The sequence below is a fragment of the Scomber scombrus genome, chromosome 18, assembly GCF_963691925.1.
Source record: "Scomber scombrus chromosome 18, fScoSco1.1, whole genome shotgun sequence".
Taxonomy (NCBI): Eukaryota; Metazoa; Chordata; class Actinopteri; order Scombriformes; family Scombridae; genus Scomber; species Scomber scombrus.
This window is the reverse complement of record NC_084987.1, coordinates 7129748-7152055: the sequence shown is the minus strand read 5'-3', so window position 1 is coordinate 7152055 and position 22308 is coordinate 7129748. Positions and strand designations below refer to the sequence as shown.

Sequence of the window (22308 nt, the reverse complement as noted above, 5' to 3'; positions counted from 1 at the left end):
ATTCTCACCCCCCGTCTTCAGACGAACATCTAGTCACCACTGATCTATCTGACACCAGCAGACTAACCATGCTGAGATCCAGTCTTAATCCTCATAAACACTTCAAAGCTGAAGGATGAGCGTAGTGGTCTGCAATATGCTCTGTTGTACTCAGTTAGAGGAAAAAACTGCTATGTCAGTTATACTGGATTTGAAGCAAAAACATCTTAACATTTGTACCATTAGACTTAAGCTTCAAAGTCCTTATTTTATTTGGATGTTTGATATTTAGGTAGAAAAATGACAATTGCCTTCTATCATTAGACGGATAATCAAAATAGAGTATCCAATTGTACCCATGATGAACACATCTGTACCATGTTGGCCTTTCTAATAATGTTTATTCCAGAAAATTGTGTTTGACAAACTGAGGATTGTATTACATTTAAGGGAAAATAAATGTGTGTATTCACAAGAGCAAATGCCATCTTTGAATCAAGCTTAGACAATAGTGGAACATTTAGCAGCTAAAGAGCCAGATATTTCCTTCAAGAGTTGGAGGAGACCAAAAATAGAGCTAAAAGGAGTGAATATTGGACTTGCATTCATCAACTGGCCATGAACACAACCCCACATACTGTCTGTGTGAGTACAATTGTATTTCCCCCCCTATTTTTCAACTAATTCCTTACTGCAAATATTTCCCCTTTGGTCTTTGTTTAACTAGCAATCATTGCATTAAATGAATGATTGCCATCTCTGCACTGGATTAAATGTACTTTGGTATGATCAGCCTTTCATAGTGCATAGACGTAACAGGATATAAATTCTCATTCTCAGACATTTTAAAAGGGGCAACACAAGGAGCTTCTGTCTCTGTTGAGAGATGGAAACATGCCACGTATTCCATTATTTATGTATGTTTCTGTAAGGACACTTCACTTGGCCCTTTTTGAACAATATAGCTTACATTACCACGGGTTTTTCTGAAAACTGGCAAGAAAATGTTCACATTCTCACTGACTCAGAGGAAGAAACTGTGTAAACTTGGCAGACCTCCAAATTTGTTATACAGAAATGTAGGAGAACTAATTGGGAGGGAAAATTAAAGACTTTCAGGCTCTCTGTCCTAGTTGTGCCTCATTGAATAAACAAAACAGCCCAAAATTATTACATAAAATAGATTTGGAATATTTTTGATTTGCTTCATTTAAATTCTGTATCTTTTTACATTGTATTGTTTCTCCATTGTATTCAGATTTGGTCGCACTGCCGCTACGTACTTTGATTGATACCTGGCCCTGCAGCAGTGAATGAACATATGCAAATAACAGTCATGTCATGTATGCTGCACAGTAGCTATGACATCTGGCAACAAAAACAAAAAATATCGAGCTAACACAACACAGTGCCATGGTTTGGTTATTCACGCTGGCTAACATGATGGCCACTGACCTGACAGTATATGAAAGCCTTGGGGCTGGAGTCAAGTAAACACCCCCGCTCGGCCTCATTATGTAGAGCTGTCAGTGTAGACTTCAGCTCACTAATACAGTAATGCAAGGCAAACAGGGAGTAAACTACTTGTCCTCAGACCAGCCCGTCCTCACAAGAAAAACGACACTAAAGGTCTAAAAGTCAGTCGACGAAAGTGCTCTATAGTTACATTTTCACTAGATACTAAACGCTTCCCTCATAGACACTGATGAATATCTACTAGGTTTTCTCGTTAAAACTGGATGGAAATAATTAGAGCATTAAAAACAAAAACAACCCTGCATTGCAGAACCTATCCAAAGTCTTTAAGATGGCCCTTCATTTTGGGGTGGTGACATGCAGTTGGGGTAAAAAGCATAATTTCTGGTAAGGTGTGTCCTTCACAAAAGGTAAGGGGCGTAGGTTTGTTAGTGGCTGCTCTCGCTGCTTTTTCAAGCAACTACAGAGCATTAAAAAAAAAGACTTCAGTAGGTGGAGATAATGGTATTGTCGGGTACTGCAAGACTATATTTACACCATCTAGTGGCCTTAGCAACTATGACCTGGGGAAGTGACGCAGCTTTGATGACATGAATATAATACGACATGAATATAAGATGACTTGAATATAAGATGACATAATTATAAGTCAACATTTTCCTTTTAAGAAGGAGGCAGGTTGGGTAGATAGCTAGATAGCTAGATGGCAAAAAGTGGACTTAGCTGCAGGAAACTGTTGTTTGCTTCCTGTTTCCTGTATTTACTGTTGCCATGACAAAGGTAGCATAACTTTAGGGAAGTAGTAACCACGTTTCAAAGGATCATTTGAACCCAAATCATAACCTTTCCCTAACCTTTTTGTGCCTAAACCTAACCAGACCACACCATAAAACATACTTATTCTTTAACAGTGAATTGTAATGCTTTGGGTCATGCGTTACTTCTCCAGGTCATAATTACTACAGCCGCTATATGGTGTCAATGTAACTAAATGTCAGTTCTGGAGTGCAGGTACAATCAACCAGTTTGGTCACATAGGATTGGCTAAAGACACAACACCATGAAAACATTTGAGAAGTACTGTTCAATCTCCTGGCTGCCTCATCTTCCCCTCGCTTCTCTTTGGACCTACTAATTAATTTAGAGTTAAGAATTAATTAAAATGTTCAGCCATCTGTGTAGGGAACTTTTACTTACTACACTGGTAATGTTAAAAAAAAAAAAAAAAAAATTTCAAAAGAACGTGAAGCCCAGTTTTTCAAGAGGTTGGTGACCATCTTTTGAAAGATTTAAAGATAAAAGCTCTAATTTAGCTTTTACTGAGAAATTAATTAAGTCCTGAAAGCTGTACAGTGCCAAAATTATAAGACTTCCACTAAAGAGTGAGATAGAAAAAAACTGAAGATAAAAATTAAAATAACATTAGCCTCTTGGTTATACTATATTTTGTCATTTTGACTAGAGGTAATGCAAAATGCATGAGTTTACATTCAAGTTAGAGCACACTGCATTCAAAGAGAAAAAGAACTGAAGACCTTACTGTGTCTTGTAGTTATGAATTCCATATCTCATAATTATAAGTTACTCATAGTTAAGAGATAACTATCTCCTAATTACAAGAAATGATCTCATAATTAGGAGATCTGGATCTCCTAATTAAGAGATAACAGGTATATTGTGTGACCCATAAGATTTTGTCAATTGATTAGGGATGTCAGCTTTACTACCACTGAAGAACATTTCTTTATTGCATTTTTAATTTTTGTTACCAAATATGGTAAAACATTTCCAAAAACAGACATTTTACTTTCACCAACAAATCAGCTTTAACTTTCTAAGAATTCATTCTTAAAAGGTTACACCACTGATTTAGCGTTACACCCTGATCTGAACATTGTTGGATTCACAATGGACACAATGACAAAAATGGATCAAAATCGATACAGCAGAACCTGGGACATCATCTCTTTTATTCCATGCATTTGTTTTGTAGGAGTCTACATTACACACATTGCAACTTCACTCTATCCACTTGACTGCTGTGTTATGCTAGTAGTGGTTCGAGCCACGAGCCTCAAACAGAGATGAAGAGCAGGCAGTTTATTGGATTTCACAATGCTCCCTCTGGACCCACAAGAGGCTTATTGAAACCTTTTCACATATATGTATGTGTACATCTCAATATCTGAAAATAGACTTTGATGTTTCTTTTTTTTTTTACAATCGTTAAATGTTAATTCTTGTTCTTTGGAAATAACAGTTTGACAACATAATCTTGCCTCAAGGTCTATTTACTAGCCTTTTCTGGAGCTTTCAACTACATCTCACAGTATATGTCAGCAGATGATTAGGTGACCTGCATCACCTGTTGACACAGAGCCAAAATCCCTATACTAAGCTCATGTGATGACAACTGAGCAAACTCCATCTTTTGATGAAAACTGTGGTATGTGGTTGACCACAAAAAAAACCCAAAAAACAAGTAAGATGACTTTGAGTAAAAACTTAGTCCCAGTATTCTTGCTTTTCGCTAAAAATGACAAAAAACAAATCATTACTCATTTCGGAGAACTTTACCCCGTCATTACCTTTCTCACTTTAATCAACTCATAATTTGTTCTCTAAAATGTCAGCAATCACAACTTCCCACAGCTCAAATTGACATTTTAATATTGATCTGTTCCCTTCAAAACCCAAAAGTACTATGTTTTCTGTCATGGAAGACAAAGAACACTAAACGATCTTCACAATTAAAAAGCTGGAACTAATTATCTTTTGGCATTTCTGCTTGTGAGTCTAACTTTGAGGAAAATTGTTGCAGATAATTTTAACAGACTGTGCATAATAATGAACAGATAGAGAACGGACAAACTGTATAAGGTAATGAATAATGAACAGAAAACTAATAAAGACTAGCTCAGCCTTATGTACAATTATGTACAATCAACATAATTCACCAGACAAACATTTTGATCAATACTTCATGATTTGCATAATGAGATGACAAATAACCATACGTATTTTGACAGTAAAGCCCTTTTTTTTAATTAAATTAAAATTATTTTTGTAATTTAAATCTTTCAGACTAGAAAAGATCTCATTTGCACCCAAGAAAGCAAGTATCTTCTCTCTCAAGCATTTGCCCCAATGACATGACTTCTTCAAAGTTTCAAGCATGAAACAACTGAGTCTTTTCTAAATGCTCAATTATTCTCACTGTGGAAGAATTGAAAGGTTGACACACACTGAAAAGGGACTTGATGCATGCCGCACTTATACGTCATTCAGATTTTCACACAAAGCAGTGCACCACCTATTGATTCTAAAAAATGGTTTGATTTTCCGATTGTGTCAAGAACCAGGCAGGAGATGCACCTATGGAATTTGATAAGCATTTATATAGCTTGTTTCGGATTTTATGAGATGCAGATATCACAGAGTAGGTGGAAGGTGTTTCATCATTTGCAAGAAGAAAGAGTTCAAGATCAAACCTGGCAAAGTTAGGACAGGATTTGTTCACTTAGATTAACATACTGGCACAGACTATCTGTCTCCAACAGTCTTTGCAAAGTTCACAAAGAAAGATTCATTTTCATTTTATGAGTAGAACTCCAGTTTGAGTGAGTGCACAGATTTGCTCACAGGGCAGTATTCAACTGCACTTCCATTTAGTGAAACTTCGATTTAATTTCGAGTGCATTACCACCCGTGATTTTCCCCCTTGGACTGCTTTTTCATTAGATCTATGGAGCTTTATGCCGATTGGTAGATGGAACATGAACTGCATTAACCATGGATCATCCCTGCTTGAGATTTATTGGGCCTTGGACTCTGGGATATAGGACAGATATACAGTATACAATGTGCAATATATAACTGTTTGGCTTTATCTCTGGCAGTAAATTATTGGAAGACATAAATAATCGGTGGGTGTTGAAACGTGACTGATATTTTGTATTTGTGTGTGCTGGTGTGTCACGGCACAAACACAGCTTTTGTCATTGTAATCAATGGTTTAGTCCTAGCTTTCAACAACAGTTCTGAGCCTGCTCATCCTTTTTTCACTGTTGAGTGATTTTAGAATCAAGAGTTTTGAGTCTTGTGGTGGTGAACTCAAATTTTTGCCTCCATTTTTTTGCACTTTAAGTATCACTCTACTACAATTTATGTAATTGGGTTATCAAACAACACCATTCATCTTTGTTCTTCTGAAGCATTTTTGGTGTTTGTTTTTGTGCAGGTTCCTCCCATCTAAAATAATATCTGTAATTTTCTTTTGAACCTGTGAAATCCAGAGGTTTTTTTTGTAGGTATGGTAACAGCCTTGGCTCTTTCTAACTCCATTTTTCACTTAAATTACAAAAACATGCACAACATGCTTATATGGGAGTGTATGCACATATTTTCTGGCAGGACTGAGAGACAGGAATCACAGCATTTCCTGTTTCCAGCTGAGTTTCAGGATCGCCCCCTAACCTTAACCCCACGGTTTTTACTGCTGCCAAACTGAAGAAGTAATAACATTAGATCAAACCACATTTCTCTAACCTTAACAAAGTGATTTTAACCCAAACCATGATCTTTCCCCAAACCTAACCAAGACTTTATCCGTAAACACAAATCATAAAACATCATTATTTTTTAACAGTGACTTGTAAGAGTTTTGTAAAGCACAGACAAATGATGTCCTGCTGATTACTGCCCGACTGAATCACCAGATTAGAAAACACTCCAATGGAAAATAACACACAATGTATTTGGTTGTTTAATTTTTCACAGTTCACTCTTCATTCTCTTTACACCATGTAGAAGCTTTATTACATGGGGCGGCTTTGGCTTAGGAGGGTAGAGCGGTCATCCACCAATTGGAAGATTGGCAGTTCAATTTCCAGCTCCTCCAGTCCACATTTGATGTGTCTTTGGGCAAGATAAACCTAACCCTAACCCCAAATTGCCCCCTTTGCTGTGCCAACGGTGTGAATGTGTATGTATGAACGATTAGTTTCCCCCTGCCATCAGTGTATGAATGTGTGTGAATGGGTAAACTTGACATGTAGTGTAAAAGTGCTTTGAGTGGTGATAACGACAAGAAAAGCGCTATATAAGTACAGCCAATTTACTATTTACTATATAAAGTACTGCGAGTGCACATCTTCCTGCTGCTGCTGCTTCAAACACAGGTTGGCTGCTATTGTTAAGCTTTCACAGGAAATACTTTATAGTGCATTTGCCACAAAGGTTAGTGCTGACAGCGATGATACACATTAAGTGGGTCTACAAAACAACACATGGCCTGTATTTTTTAGAGCTTTTTAGAGCAGATCTGTTTTGACTGTTGCAGAGAGAAATACTCTTACAGACTTTTATTCTCTCAAGTGTGTCTGGCTGCTCTGCATTCAGATAAACCAGTTGCTCCTCTGTTGACCTGCAGTGTTACTGTGTGTTTAGACAGACTGCAAAGCCAATTTAGGCGTTACATACAAAGTCAAAGCAAAGAGGGGACGGCACGAATTGACACAAATACACATCCGCGTGAGTTGAAAATGTTTCCAGCTGAGCGACCAATTCGCATATATAGCTTACTTCCTGATTGTACGAAGACGAGAGGAAAAAGGAGGCTGGAGGGAAATATCATAAAAGAGCAGGAGTGATGGTGAGTTCTGAGTTTACTCAGAAGCTGAACTGAACTAAACACACAGGCACTATCCCACAGACATGGTAGGTAGGTTGCTAACTAACTTACAGCTAATGTACAGTAATGTCATTTGGCTGTCTGTGGCGAATAAACACAAATGATCCAGCGGTCAAATACATGTAAATGAGGCCAGGGGGAGAATTTGCGTGTCACCACCAGGACAGATATTAAGGATGATAAATTTAAGTTTGGGGTAAATGGACTGAATGTAATTCCATGTAATGTCCTCCTAAATCAAAAGACTGTTTATGTAGGCATGTGTGTGTGATTAGTTTACAATTTATTTGGTGTAATGACTTCATTTAGAGTGCATATTTTATAGTTGATAACATAATGGAGTATACAGTGCAAATGCCTGAAGTAGCATAGTTACAAATGATAATGTTAAGAGCCAGACAGAACAGAAGACAAACACTGGCTATTGAATAGTAGCAGCATATTAATTCGGTGCCATGGGTCACTGCCGGATCCATCAATACTAAAAAAAAAAGAAAGAATTCACAGAAAAGGGCAAATAAATATAAGCTGTGAATTAGTATGTGTGCAGCCCGGTCTCTTCAATCTGCATACAAATAACACGACTTCATACTTTCAAATAGTGTGCAATGCATATGTCAAAGTCCAATTTTACGTGCAGCTGATATGGAAGCCTTTCCAGGGAAGTCATGTCAATATGATGCAAACGTATTTTATTTTATTTTATGAGGGGATTTTTGGCATATTAGGAACTGTCTGGTTGGGTGGATAGCTGGTTAATTTGTTGGAAAAAAGTTGCAAAAGCAGCAAGAGCTGTTTGAGACCACCAACCAGCCTCCTCATACGTTATGTTGGGTAATTTAACCAGAGATTTTTAGCATCACATCAGGCATTTTAGTCCGAGACATTTATCGTTAAATCTGGACATTTTACAGTTTTAACCCAAAGCATGATCTTTCCCTAAACCTAACCAAGGAGTTTTCGTGCCCTAAATGAGGCGTGAAAATTTTAAGAAATGCAGCATATAATCAGCACAGTACCTGAATGCAATTTTGACGAAATTGTCTTGTTATTTGCACGCACTCTGTGAGACCGGACTTACCTTGTGAGGTAGCTGGATTCGCGTGATCTAGCGAATCCAGCTACCTCGCAAGGTAAGATGGTGATGGACAGATGGTTCATTCAATCACATGCCAAGTATTTTTTGAAAGTGCCTGCCCTTTTCCAAAAAGTTTCCAAGGACAACTTCTCAGATGGTTGTATGGAACAAACCATATGGTGTGTAAGGTCAGCCATTGTCTCACCAGCCATTAGAGCTCCTCCTGCTCCAGGTTGAGATGGAGCCATTTGGCCATATGTCTCACAGCACACCTGAGCAGACTCCTCATTCAGCCCCTCTCTCTTTATTTTGGTTTGCTTCCTTGTTTCAGTTTCACAATACAACACATCAATTCACAACTACATAGAAAACTGACCTGCAGTCTACGAGGCTCCACCTTCACGAGGTCTTCACCTTATGATTATTATAAAATAGGTACATAAAAATAAATGCTCAGTTGAGTCTACTTTTTCAGTGACTGTAGAAACTCCTCCGACATATTCACATGCTACTTCTTTGTGTCATATTCACTTGTTCCATATTAACCAAAAGGTACAGTACTTGGTGTTCGCAGAGTTACAAGTTGTCAACACAAAATCACATTAGCAGTTATTTACAGAGGCGTGTATCCACTGTATAAATGTAAGCAGTAGGATTTATCTTCAAAACTGTACACTCAGGCAAGTGCTGAGCAGCTCCACATGCAGGGAAAGAATTTATATAAAAGTGATCTCTGACATCTAAATTTTGAGCTGCATTTCTAACAAAAAAAGAGTCATATTATAGGCAATTTTGGAAACAACTTAATTTCGATATCCACCACTTAAACTTGAACTGGTCGGAACAATCTCTTGGTCCATAAGTCATATCTAAATGACAGTAAATCGCTTAAAGGAAGAGACTCTTTTTCTTATTCTCAACCAATTTCTTGAAAAAGACCAACACCAGCCATGTGCTATTCTGTCTCTTGAGTAATTTGGGCATCAGCAGGGAACTTTTTTCAGTTGCAGCTGAACCCACGATTGGTGCTCTTGAGAGTCTTTCTGGCAGAGGGATAATGTATGTGTGATTGACTCACAACATACTACAGTGACCAGGCTCATTTGAAGGAACATGTCATACAGTGCAACAGTGTGGCTCACGGATGTGTTTTTAATAGTTTCTGGACAACAACAGAGGACAGTGGCACTGAGGAATAAGCTATATCAGGCTTTGGCAACAGAGACAATACTTTTTAGTCAAATCAATGTAGTAATGGGATTTTTAGTATTCTTTGATAGTGAAACCAAATTAAAAAGATACAAACGAGCTACAAACCTGTTGGGCCAACACTGCATAGTCCATATAATGTGATCACAATTTTTTTTTTCTCCATTCAGCTCTTTCTCTTTACATGAAGGACTATTGATCCAAACATACCGTACAAACCTCTGAAGAATTTATGGAAAACTTCTTTTACGTGGGGAAAACAGAAATGCTTCACACAAGCCAAACAACACAATGCATAATGAGTCAACACACCGCATACACATACTGTATAAATATACAGTACATCCTTGGGGGTTCTTTAAATGAGATTTCTTAAACCTGAGTGTAGCAGCACGACGTTCCACACTGATGTGTAGTGTCACCATGCTGCAAAGCGAAGGCTAATGGAAAGCCCTTTCATGACACAGTCATCACTTCTGCCCGACGCTTCACAGGCTGTGGAGCACAAAGTGTTCTGGACATTTTGAGGCGAAAAACAAACATGAGGGAAAATAAACCCTCCAAAATAGCACACTAACGTACAATGAGTAAGAACATTTTCAAAGAGCCATCAAAGTCGATCAGCATCAAGCCTATGCATGACTGGCCTCCCCCTACTGGTGTTGTAGAGCATCTAGTCTGAAAGGCTAACAATGACTGACAACACCCCCTGATTATTTCATCCCTGAGTAAGGTGTGCTGAATATAGAACCCGCTTCAAAAGCAGCAGCCTTTCAGCAAGTCAGCAGACTAGTTCCTCACTTGTAGCCAAAACATGTCCGCTAGTGCTGCCTATAGTGCTTAGAGATAAAATGAACAAGTGCAACAAAGATAACCTCATGAGATGTATCCACAGCATTTCTCTCTTTGCGATTTTGCTTAATCTTCCTACTGTCACACTATGTGAAAATTAGGTCATTACAACTGCACCAAAATAATTAAAAAAAGAACAACAAACACAACAAAACTTATTCATCATTCATCTCACTGTTGAATAAACAAAGTGAAATTATCATGCCCGAACTGTCAAGCTGCACTGATGTCTACAGAGCTGCACGTTGGTTTTAATGAATTAACGAGCCAAGAAAGAAGATGTTCCATTCAGACAGCACAAAAGTGACTCATGTATAATTGATGAGTGACTCAGTGTTTGGAGTTTCGAGTTGGCGACTGGTGGGTGTTATCAGTTGGAGTGCCAATGCAAATGTGCAGCAGGCAAAGGCACTCAGGAGGATTGTTCAAACTCTGCAAGTCCTGGGACTGTATGAAACCTGTGCAGGGAATACAGCTATCTATGTTGGCTTGATGTTTGTTCTGACATGTACGGGATTGTTTTAATTTCTTTATAATATCACTCTCTGGTATCTGAAAGAGAGTAATGCTTTAATGTAATATTCCTTCCATTGTTGTCCTCTCGATTTCCTACTAAGCCTTCACACATTGTCAAGCTTACTTTCACACCTAATCCTAAATTTAAAATACCATGTGTAACTTTGGGTTAAACATCCACACGTCTGTCAGTTAATGATACCAATAAAGGCTGCTGGAATACCATTTTCAAATAAATTTTGGCCAATTATCCCAGGCTTTTTGAATGTAGCACTGCATGCAAATGTCACTACACCCACGTGTGATCTCTCTTTCTAATGTAGAAGGTGGAGTTTGCAAGTCACTGTGAAAGAGATCATACCAAAAATCATGCTGATGGTAAAATCAGACACAAAAGTAGTGCTTCAATACAGGAGAATAAGATTCATTAAAACTGGTCTGTTTTTTTTTTTACTGCAATTAATTACACAAAACATTTAGAAGTGGCACATCATGAAGATATTGTTGTTTTCCATAACAGCGGAGTGAGAAGAGAAATGTGAAAATGTATTCCAGCCTGTCAAAATGAGTGAACACTGTCTTTAAAAATCTCACATCTCCCTCATAAAAAAAGAAAAAGAAAAAAAGAAGCTGTCATCACTGTACAAAACGTCGCAAAATAACACCTTTTATACCTTTTATGTCATTACATAAAACAAATATTTCATATGCAATTTTGGGGGGTATAAAAGACCCATGGTAACCATGATAATTGCAGGTTTCTCTACATGCTGAACTTGATTAAAAGTGTTTCTACTTTCATCCAGAAAGCTGCTAAGTACAGGTTGGTAATGGGTATTGACCAAGTACAACCAAATCAGGCCAATACTGCTGACAATCATTCCTTCCTTTTTACCTGAAAAGCACAGACATACAAGTAAAAAAAGATAATCTGCACTAGGTTTAGCAGGTGCAGAGAACTGTAATTACAGTATAGCTTGGTGCTATGTCTTTGTGAATGAAACTGACGCTGTGTAATGTGGAAAAACAGCAGCAACAACAATCTTGATGGATCATGGTGATTTCAGGGAGCTTATTCAGAGGATGGATTTCTCTCTATTTCACCTGGAAATAAGTCAGTAAAGCAGAAACATGTGCTCCAAACCCACATGATGCTGTAAACCAGTGGCAGGCGATGGAGCCTTAAAGCAGACTGATCAAAGCTTTGTTTTGTCTCAATACTGCCATATTGCCTGTGAGAGTATGCCATTTTCTTAACAACCAATTGACTGATGGTAATTGTGCAATAAAGTAATCATGAACTTTAAAATTTTACTGGAAGCAACGTTAACTATTTCCTCTCTCTCTCTTGAATTGTGTATGAAAAACGGTGGCTGGTGACTGGGCTTCATCTCTGCCTGGTGTCTCTGACAACAGGACAACATTCTGCCAACATGTTTTCTCATTCGTGAGCCAAATAACATTCAAATTTGCATTTTCAGTTCATTTTTCGCCAATGCACTAAATGTGGTTGTGTTTTTGTTTTTTTTTCTTCCTCTGGATGCTGATCTGACTTATAATAATAATTTACTCAGACAAGCAGCCAGTTGTTCAAAAAACTATCTTAAGAAAAGAAAAAAAAAATCCTGGCCTCATAAAACTACTCAGCGTGCCAACTCAGCCTTGCTTGGGGCTGTTTTGAGCTGCTGTGAGCCTCTGTTCACATTTCCCAATCAAGCCAAGACAACACTTAATTAATCTCAAATAAGACAAAGTGTTACTGCAGCATCACCCCATCAAATACACATCATTTGTTGAGGGTGTTTTTAGGAAAACTTGGTCATCAGACTTAAATCAATAACACTTGTAACCATGATGACAGGGTGACTGATTTCCAAGGAAGAGGTACACTCATGCTTCTATGCTGTTTGTATGTATTTATTGGGATGCACAAACAACAGTTCCAGGCAGAGTTTATACTTCAGGAAGACTTTCTCACACTTTGTACCAATATATTTGATTCACAGCTACTATTAGGCTTAATAGTGCATTTATCTGTCAGTTGATTATACCTGCACAACCACATAAAGACAGGCAGACAAGGAAATGGGCATCTGCAGCGTCTAATTTGACAGACACACTGCTCATTTTAATGGCACAAAGTCATCATCCAATGAGAGTACCAAAATTACGTCCTGCGCAAATTACATTTGATTACAAAGATCGGATCTGTAGCAAGGTACAAATGTTTGTTCTTTTGTACATTTAGTACACCTAATTGAAGTCGGGGTTTGGTATTGCTCACAGTGGATACAGTACAACACTAATCAACTCCTCATTTCGTATCATCATACAAAAAGTAGGGCTTTTTAGGATGACACAACTGCATGCATTGGCTCATTTCTTTTTAAAAAGTCTCCAAAAGAAGTGCCTTAAACATTGTGATTATACATTGTAATGAGGAATTTTAAAACTGAACAAAATAGAAAAATCTTTCAAAAATATGTCATCACATGAAAATTACTGGTGCCATTGGATAAAAAAAATAAAAAAAATTGGTTTAAGGCAGAGTGGTTTTTGTCAGGGATTAATTAATATTCTGTTCGTTTGAAACATTTTGTTCAAATTTGAACATTTTTTTAAACATCCCCATAGCTGTCATTTAGTCAGGAGCTAAGGAAATAAATGTACCCCCCGCCCCCCCTGGAGACAGCAGATATATAAAGTGTGATTGCATTGCAGTAAAATACTGTATGTTTTCCTTTAACAACTGAGGAGCACTGTGATGATGGTCAAAGAGTTCAATCATGTTACATCAGATCAGCTATTTTCAGATATAAATGTGCTAACAATCCAAGGTACAGATGGGGCAGAGGAAAAACTTTCATCCACCACCAGTAACCTTGGTTACTACTGTCTTTGTTTTGTAGTTTTTCTGTCTTCTACTTCTCCAGATCCTGAATCATGTGCCTGAGCTAGATTTTTTCTTTTCTTTTTTACTTCTTATGCCAGGTGACAACATGCCAGTGAATGTGACATCAACTAGTGAAGCTGTCTCAATACAATCTGAACTCAGTAAAGAAAAACAAACTCTTTGTTTCACCTCATTCCCTTGAAATTGCTTTAATTGTTAAAGCTCACTATCAGTCTTCTCCGTATTGGATTAAATAGGAAGCAAATCAATTTCTTGACTCCATCATATTACTGAGAGAAACTTATATTTAACAGAACACTGAGCAACTATCAGAGCATGACAAACTGCGTACACATCCTGCAGAGACGACCGTCCGTTTTTTCTGCTTATGGGTAGAATGAAACTATTTTCTCAAGAAAAAAATCGTATCAATTATTTCAGTAATCAGTGGTAAGCTGAGGGCATAAGCATAAGCTGTTTTGGGGGGGCTTGTGCAACAGCGGTGGGCAAATCAGGATTAATAACTGCTGGTGGTCTCATTTAAGAGTCATTGCACATTTGCTTCAGACAGTTTGACAACAGCAAAACAAACAAGCAAAACATTTAGGACTTGTAATGGTAATTACACACCAGAAAACAAATATGTTGGAATAATGAAAAAACGATGGAATAACTAAGCTATGCAACTATTTTTGGATGCTCCACACTCAGTTCTTCTCTGTCATACTTAACTGAGATTTAATTGATCTAGATTACACTGTTTTGTACTAAATGTTCACAACTGTGCTTTTAGTAACACACATGTTAACAACTGATACTGATGTTTATTTGCTCATTTATTTTAGAAGACAGTGTGAGAAACTCTTTCAGTTTCATGGTACGTGCCTGTATGGTGCATAAAAGCGGCAAGTACCACAGCTTGCAGCCGAAGCCAAATCCAAAGCTGACATACCTTTAAGTGAAATGCCATTGATAGCCACAACTTAATGGCTCCAAAAACCCTAGGCTCCAATTGACGCCCATTAAAAAAGCATCAACTTCATTCGAAAAAGACTAGAAAATCCATTTTTCCTCCCACTTTTTTCAAATTCAGACCTTCTGATGTGTGTGCTGGTTGTCATGTTGCTCCATAAATAAGAACTTAAGACTTATTCTAGCTTTGTCTACTAGCTAAGTTTAATGTTGCTTGATTACAATAACTGCCCTGTGAGCACAATTTAGCTAAAGTAGCTAACATTGGCTCAAATGTGCACCACTTGGTGTTCAGAGTAACTGATTTTTAACCATGTGTTTGCATGATGAATGTTTTGCATACCCTGCATCTGTTCGGTCTGTTGGTTGTGCACATCCTCAGAAATTATCACAATGCATCCATCAGTCAAAAAAAAAAGCAAGAATATCTCCAGCTTAAGCTAGCATTCACTTCTCTCCGAGGTAGCAGGGCGTCTTTCCAACCTGCACTCTTTATGTGCAAGGTCCCTGCTCCAAAGGAAAAGGTGTTGTGACCATAAGCAGCAACTCTCGGCTTCAAACTGGCTTCAATGTAAACCAACAGGTGGTGTCACACCTCACTACGTCCATCTTGACAGATATACTCTATGATTAAAGCATACGTATAAAGGATCACTTAAGAGTATCCTGAATGTGTTTTGACACTTCAGTGATTGATTACCTTGATTACCTCCTACAAGTACCATATGCTCGTGATGATAGTGCAGAATTGATGTACAGCACTATTTACACACTGTAGAAAGACAAATTCATCATATATATCATCTCTGACTGAACAGTTTAGAAAATCTGTCACTTCAGTCAAGTGCAGCAAAGATAATGGAAAAGAAAAACACTGAAATACCAACTGAGCTGTGGCACAGGGCAAACAAAGACATGCAACTGAAGAGGGATGCAGTGAAGTTTATATGTAGTTCAGTTCAATTCAAAGCTCTTTATTTACTCCATTTAAAATATATTTTCTCTGAATAAATTTATATGTAAAGACTGGAAATGAATATAACAACTTCAATATTTTTTTCATGGAGCTGACCTCCAGTTTGAAATGCAGGCAAAGCTTTGAAATAAAGCTTATGTAGTAAAAAGCTGATGTTTTTTTTTTAAAACTCCAACTCAGAGTCAACATCTGTTACAACTTCCTCTCACGTCTGTATGAATACAATTTGCATAGCACTCCTCTTTGATATTCACAAATCCAAACAAAAGTTCTTCAATCCACTGCTTTTGTCATGTTGCATGTATATCTACACAACATTGTGCTTAGTATCAAAGTGCTGCGCGTTACATAACGAGAATGAGTTATGGTGTCGCCTGCCTTCATTCATTTAAATGCTGCCCTGCGCTGTAAACTGAGACCACTCCCCATTGGCTTTCAAGATCATTAAAATGGTACCAACAAAGCCCAACATGCTCTATATGCTGAAATATCCAATTCATGAGTCTCTAATGTGGCTTTCATCCAACAGGGTGAAGTAGTGTTTCTACTTACTCTACAGGAGGAATAATGGTATGTACATCTTTGGAATAGGATTTGTTTCTAGTTAAATATTTTTTTCCCTCTCAACAATATATATAAAATATGCCCTGCATAGGTTAAATGTGGATTCAACATGCAGTTCTTCCAAACTTACTAAATATAAATTTTACAACACAGAATATTCTACAGTACGTATGTATACTTTATTACACAGATATTATTTTAAGTGACAAATTGATGCTGACATTTTTATCAACTAAATAATAACTGATTTTATATATGTAACACTGTTCCTCAAGTATTCATTGTCGACCTTCAGCTTTCATGTAAAAGGAAAAACACAAGGGGGGGTTGTAATGAACTTTTTAACAGACTCAAAATGAGTTTTAACAGACAATACAAGAGTGGCCAGTAAATGTTTTATTAAGCTAAAGTACATTTCAAAATCTTTTTATTTTTTATTTTTTAGTTTCAACGGAACAAATCAAGTTTCATGCATAATAACACTGAGCTTTCCTGACACTGCACGTTATCTGGGGGAGGTCTGCAGCTCTGGATGCTGTATATGAGGTGCTGTATGTTGGATTTAAGCTGGATTTAAGCTTCGACCATAGATGCTTCTGCAAAGAAAATGATTAATATTGTATAGGCTTTAACCTGTTGACTGTTGCAGGACCAATGCAAATAGAGATGGATGTGTTGTACATAATTGAGCCACATGCATTTATAATGAATCTGCTGTGACTATTTTTAAGTGTTTCATTTGCGACAGAGAATGACTGTGGGGAAGCATTGAAAATGTCCCGGCTGGAGAGAATAAATAAAAATATACATTTTTGCAGACCTTTTAAAAAAGGAGATAATTACTGACTTGCATAATCATTATATAAAAAGACTCAAAACTAATCAATGTAATATTTATTCATTCACTTCATGACTGAGCACAGTTGGACTGCAAATTACTTTGCTTGATCACAACATTTAAATTTCCCTAGTGTCACTGGAAAGGAGATAAGTTTGCATTTCTTAAAGGGTAAAAAGTCATGCTTCATTTTCTGTGGGTTTTATACTTGACGTTGGATATCTATTTTAAACATGGTTAAAGTTCCAAACTGAACATTTGTTAAAATACCCCTGAAAGTTAAAAGACAGGGCCTCAGTCTGCTCCATTTGCAAAGTTACTTCTACTTTCTCCTCCTTATGACTTTGTTGCTAAGGTTGTTCACATTGTTCATTTGTATATTTCTGAACACATTTGGATGTATTTGATAAGTTTCCATTTTTAGTAAAGAACGAGACGAGTGAAATCCTGCGTTTTTGTTTACGTTGCCTCATGATTCGCTGGATGTCTTCCAAAGTGCAGCTTGTGGGAGCTGGCCAATCAGAACAGAGTGGGTTCATCAGGAGGGGGACCTTAAAGAGACAGGCTGAACTGAGGGGCTGCATAAAGGACAGGTATACGATAAAAAATGAGTTTTTTTGTAACGGTAATTCATGTGATATTCCTGGTCCAGAATATAAATGTACACCTTGAATTGTTTATAACCCTCTCCATATTATCTTCATTCTGAATAATGTGTTGAAACATGTAATAGAAAACATGTGTAGCCCAAGCTGACCAGTCACACTTTTTTATAGTATTCAACAGCCCCACTTTTGAGGAACTACACATCAGCTCCAGCTGTGCCTTTAGAGCAGCTGCAAAGCATCCACTTGTTGCCTCGGCAACACTTAAATAAGGCAGCTGCATCTCTCTCTGAACTGTATAACACAATAGGTGATAATGAGAAACATGAGCAAGTAATGAGATCTAATGAGACACTGTGTGTTTTCAGTGTTTCCTTTATTATCCTGTAGCTTGATACTCCTTAACACCTCTCCAACTAATTTATGGTATTCATTATGTACACAATAATGACATTTACACTTGCTTATTGCTATTGCTTGCTTGCTATGCTAACTTATATCAGATTAATCCCAAAAATGGGTACACCGTCATCAAAGCAATCCTCCGGCCTTACAACCAATAAAATGTTAAAAAGAAAAGTTAACTCAGTGTGTCTTAAAATATAAACTTCTGGCACAGTTCTTATGGAAGCTCCTCGAAATGTTCTCTAATACTCTCTCTGGGCAGTACTCATGTGGTGTCTCTTCTCCGTTGGCGGGCCTTTTTTCTCTCTAAAGTACAGTCAGATTCACTGGCACTACACTGTGTTATATTAGTGTCCATGTGGATTTACATTATTCCACCATTTAGATTTAAATATATGTGCTTGTTGTGCTTTGAGCCTCTCAAAATCAAAATCAGCATAAATTAGCACTTTCTAAAACAATACTGCTAACTGCTACTTCCTTACTATTGTCATTTACTATTGGTCTTATTGAATTAGACAGTTTATTTTAAACAGCATGCCTACTTACGAAAACTCTGCCTGTATCCATCTGATTAAGTAATATTCTACATGATGGAGCATATTTTGTTTTACCGTGTTGTTGTTGTTGGTAGGCAGTTATGAAAGGGGGAGTTTTTCCTTGCCACTGTCGCCAAGTGCTTGCTAATGTGGGATTGTTGGGTCTCTTTAAAATTAAACCTGAAGAGTATGGTTTAGACCTGCTCTATGTATAAAGTGCCACCACAAAGAATTCCACAATATATTGTATATTAAGCTCAAGTCAACCTAAGATTTGGAAGATATAGTAGGAACTGTAGATATTTGATTCTGTATTGTACACCTGAGTCTGTCATTGCAGGCTGTGATTGTGGGCATCAGTCCAGCATCAGAATTGTAATGCAAGAAAGGGAGTGCCTGGTCTATCAGACAGGCAATTGACCGGTGTTATTGGGATTTGGCGCCGTGATGGCTCTCTAACCTGATGGCAATTATGAGTGGGCGACACAGAACAGAGGAAGAATAGAGACAGAAGTGGGAAACAGGCCAGAAGAAAAAGGACACGAACATTGCAGATTTATCTGTTCTGTGCCGTCTGCTTTCTGATAAGAGTGTGCTAATGGCATTACAGCTCCTTCTTATTACTAACTCAAGAAGACAAATACCGAGGCTGATGAACAATCACTGACAAGCAAAAGGGCCACACGTCATAATTGCCTTGTCACAGAACAAATAACAGTTATTAGCAGATGGAAAGGAATAGCTTTGGGATGTGTTGGGCATAATCATTTCGTTTACTCAGCAGCCGTCCTGTTCTGCCTAGGAAAACACAAAAATATCAACATGCTTATAATCTCAGAAAAACAGCACAGCTTGTACTTTATCATTTCAGACCACAGTATAATTTACAATTTCAGCATGGTCATAAAAAATACAATTCAAAAACAACTGTGTTATTTTGAAGTTCAGTTGACTTTGGGGGAACATTGTTTGCAATGGGAATAAGTATAGCCCAAACTGAGTCCATCAGGAATTAAATGTTTGGTTTATTTCTATATCTCATAAACACATGTAGAAAAACAATTAATTATGGATCCAGAATGAGAGAAAAGCAAAAACAAATAAACAGCAGTAATGCAAATTTAAAGACATTTTCTCATTCTAGTATGAGAGTCAAATTATCATTTTCGATTTTAGTATTGATTAGTATATTTTATTTCATTTTGATAACGTCTCTAATAGCCAACCAGCAATCAGTAGCCATGATTTAAAAAGATCTAAGTGTCTAAAACTAAAATAATAATATTTATCTCCAGCAATGTATTCTAATGACTTTGGTGACTTTTCCTCCATCATCACCAGCATGCTAATATTCACATTTCTGGAGGACAAAACGTGAATATTACCATGAAATTAAATACATGAATTCATGTCCACCCTCAGGATGGATTTCAGCAACAGTAACCAACCTGCAAAAGTACACTGACATCAGCTACAGCATGTAGTTTGAGTATAGTGCTAATCAGCAAATGCTAAACTGCCAACACACTAGAATATGAGGGTGAACATGGTAAGCATTATACTTGCTGAACATCAGCATGTTAGCATTGTCACTGTAAACATGTTAGCTCTAAGCACTTCTGGGCCACAAAGCCGCTTGTGTGGCGTTACACTCTTAGTTCTGTTGTCTTCTTATAATCTATTCATATGTCATACAGTTGTATAAACATATGTTTGTGCTGTCCTCTGTGAATAATGAATCATAGAAGACAAACTGCACTTCAACCAACTCAGACCACACCATCAACTTTTTAGGAAGAAATACTGATGACACAACATCTGCACTATCCTCATCTGCACTATAGAAAACATATGTAATTTGAGAGTGAACAACACATATTTAGTGTCTAATTAGGGGTGTGGCCATGAATGAAAAAAAAGCCTCCAGTCCTCCATCCTAGGATGCGTAGGAAGGAGCACTCAACTTTACATAAAGTTTCAATAGATCTGCATTTTGAGGAGGCCGTGGATTTAGTTTAGCTTAATCTCGCTGTTCATAAACAACCCCTGAATTTGTTTACCAGTGTGTCACGGGGTATCATCATCTTCGAATGTGGGAACATCAAAAGGGAGGAGTGTTTGTACCTTAGGTGCAATTCTTTCTCTCTGTAAAATAGATGTTACATCATCATACAGAGCAGTCATCACATAAATTGACGAGAAACTCTGCTGTTAAACAGTGTCGCAGATAATGTGGGTTGAAAGCATTTTTTCCTTGTTCTTTAGTCTAATATGAACCCATCGAAAAATCACAAAAACAACTCGTTATTCAGTTTTTGTTCTGGATTGTGTGCTCCTGACACCAGACAAGGTGCCTTTATTTGTTCCCCTCAAGCACAGGAAGTTTCTGAATAAAATCCTGCCATTAAGAGGCTCAACGCACAGAGTTCTAATTGTGATTTTGTTATACACTAAATGCTGATGTTGAGTTTCGTGACAATGTGTTTGGAAAGTGCGCTCCTGCCAACTTCTTTTTAATGATGCAGTTAACTATGGTGTACGTTTTAAGCATATTTGTGTCTATCTTGTTTATCTTGTCATCATTATTATGCTGTTTATGCAACCAGTACAACAACAATTCAGGCTACGCTCATGATTTGGTCTCTTTGGAGCTTCTTTAACAGCTACTGTCCACTCGCATATTGCATATCAGATTTTTTGGCTCAAACATGTACAGATATGTTTGAGAAGTTGACATTTTGTATAAGTGAAATCCTACTACTACTGTTGCGTGGCCTCCAAAGCTGTTGGAAGTCGGGTGAAACACAGCTTTTAGAAGTTAACCAATCAGAACAGAGTGAGCACACTGGGAAGGGGAGGCTTAAAGAGACAGTAGCGCTAAAAAGGCCTGTTTCAGACACAGGCTGTATAAAAGGCCAGTATAAGTTAAACAAGGAACTTTTTTTAACTGAAAATCATGCAAAGATAAACCAGTGTATCCCCAGAAAAAATACAGTGGCTGGAAATGTGCATGATTTGCCTGCCCTTAAGCTTAATGCTAACATCAGCATACTAACATGCTCATAATGACAGTCAATTACAGTCTATAGTTTTGCAGACTGTTTAGTCATAAACTAAAATAATGGACAAACTGATAATGGAACTAGATGAAAAGTCATGCCATCACCAAAGTTATTAGGATTCATCCTGAGGGGAACACAGATGTCTGTACCAAAGTTAATGGCAATCCATCCAAAATATGTTGAGATATTTCACTCAAAGTCATCACCATATCTTATGGGGGTGCTAGAGGAAAAAGTCAGAGGAGCTATTGGGATTCATCCTCTGGACACCATATATGTCTCCACAAAATTTTGTACCAGTCTGTCCTGTAGATGTTGAGCTATTTCACTGGAAGTAAAAATGTATCTACTTATACTTAAAACTTAAATTAGTCCTGCCACCATGAATAAGTTAAGTATAAGTAGGATTCATCCTCTGGGAACCATAGATGTACAATATTTCATGGCAATCCATCTCAATGTTGTTAAGATATGTCAGTCTGAGCCAAAGTGCCGGACCAACCGACTGATTGACATTGCTAAAAAAGTATCATAATTAATCATCAGATATATTAATATTACAAAATGATTATCATACTTAATTTAACAGACACACAAGCTCTGTTTTAGGCTGTCTGCATCGATGTTGAGCTACACCTCTGGATATTAATAT

General features: G+C 37.4%; 1 protein-coding gene across 1 annotated transcript in view; it reads right to left on the bottom strand.

Annotated features, from left to right (window-relative positions):
• Positions 1–22308, bottom strand: part of asic2 (acid-sensing (proton-gated) ion channel 2) — a 383404-nt gene that overhangs the window by 156667 nt on the left and 204429 nt on the right. The gene's annotated exons all lie outside the window — the stretch shown is intronic.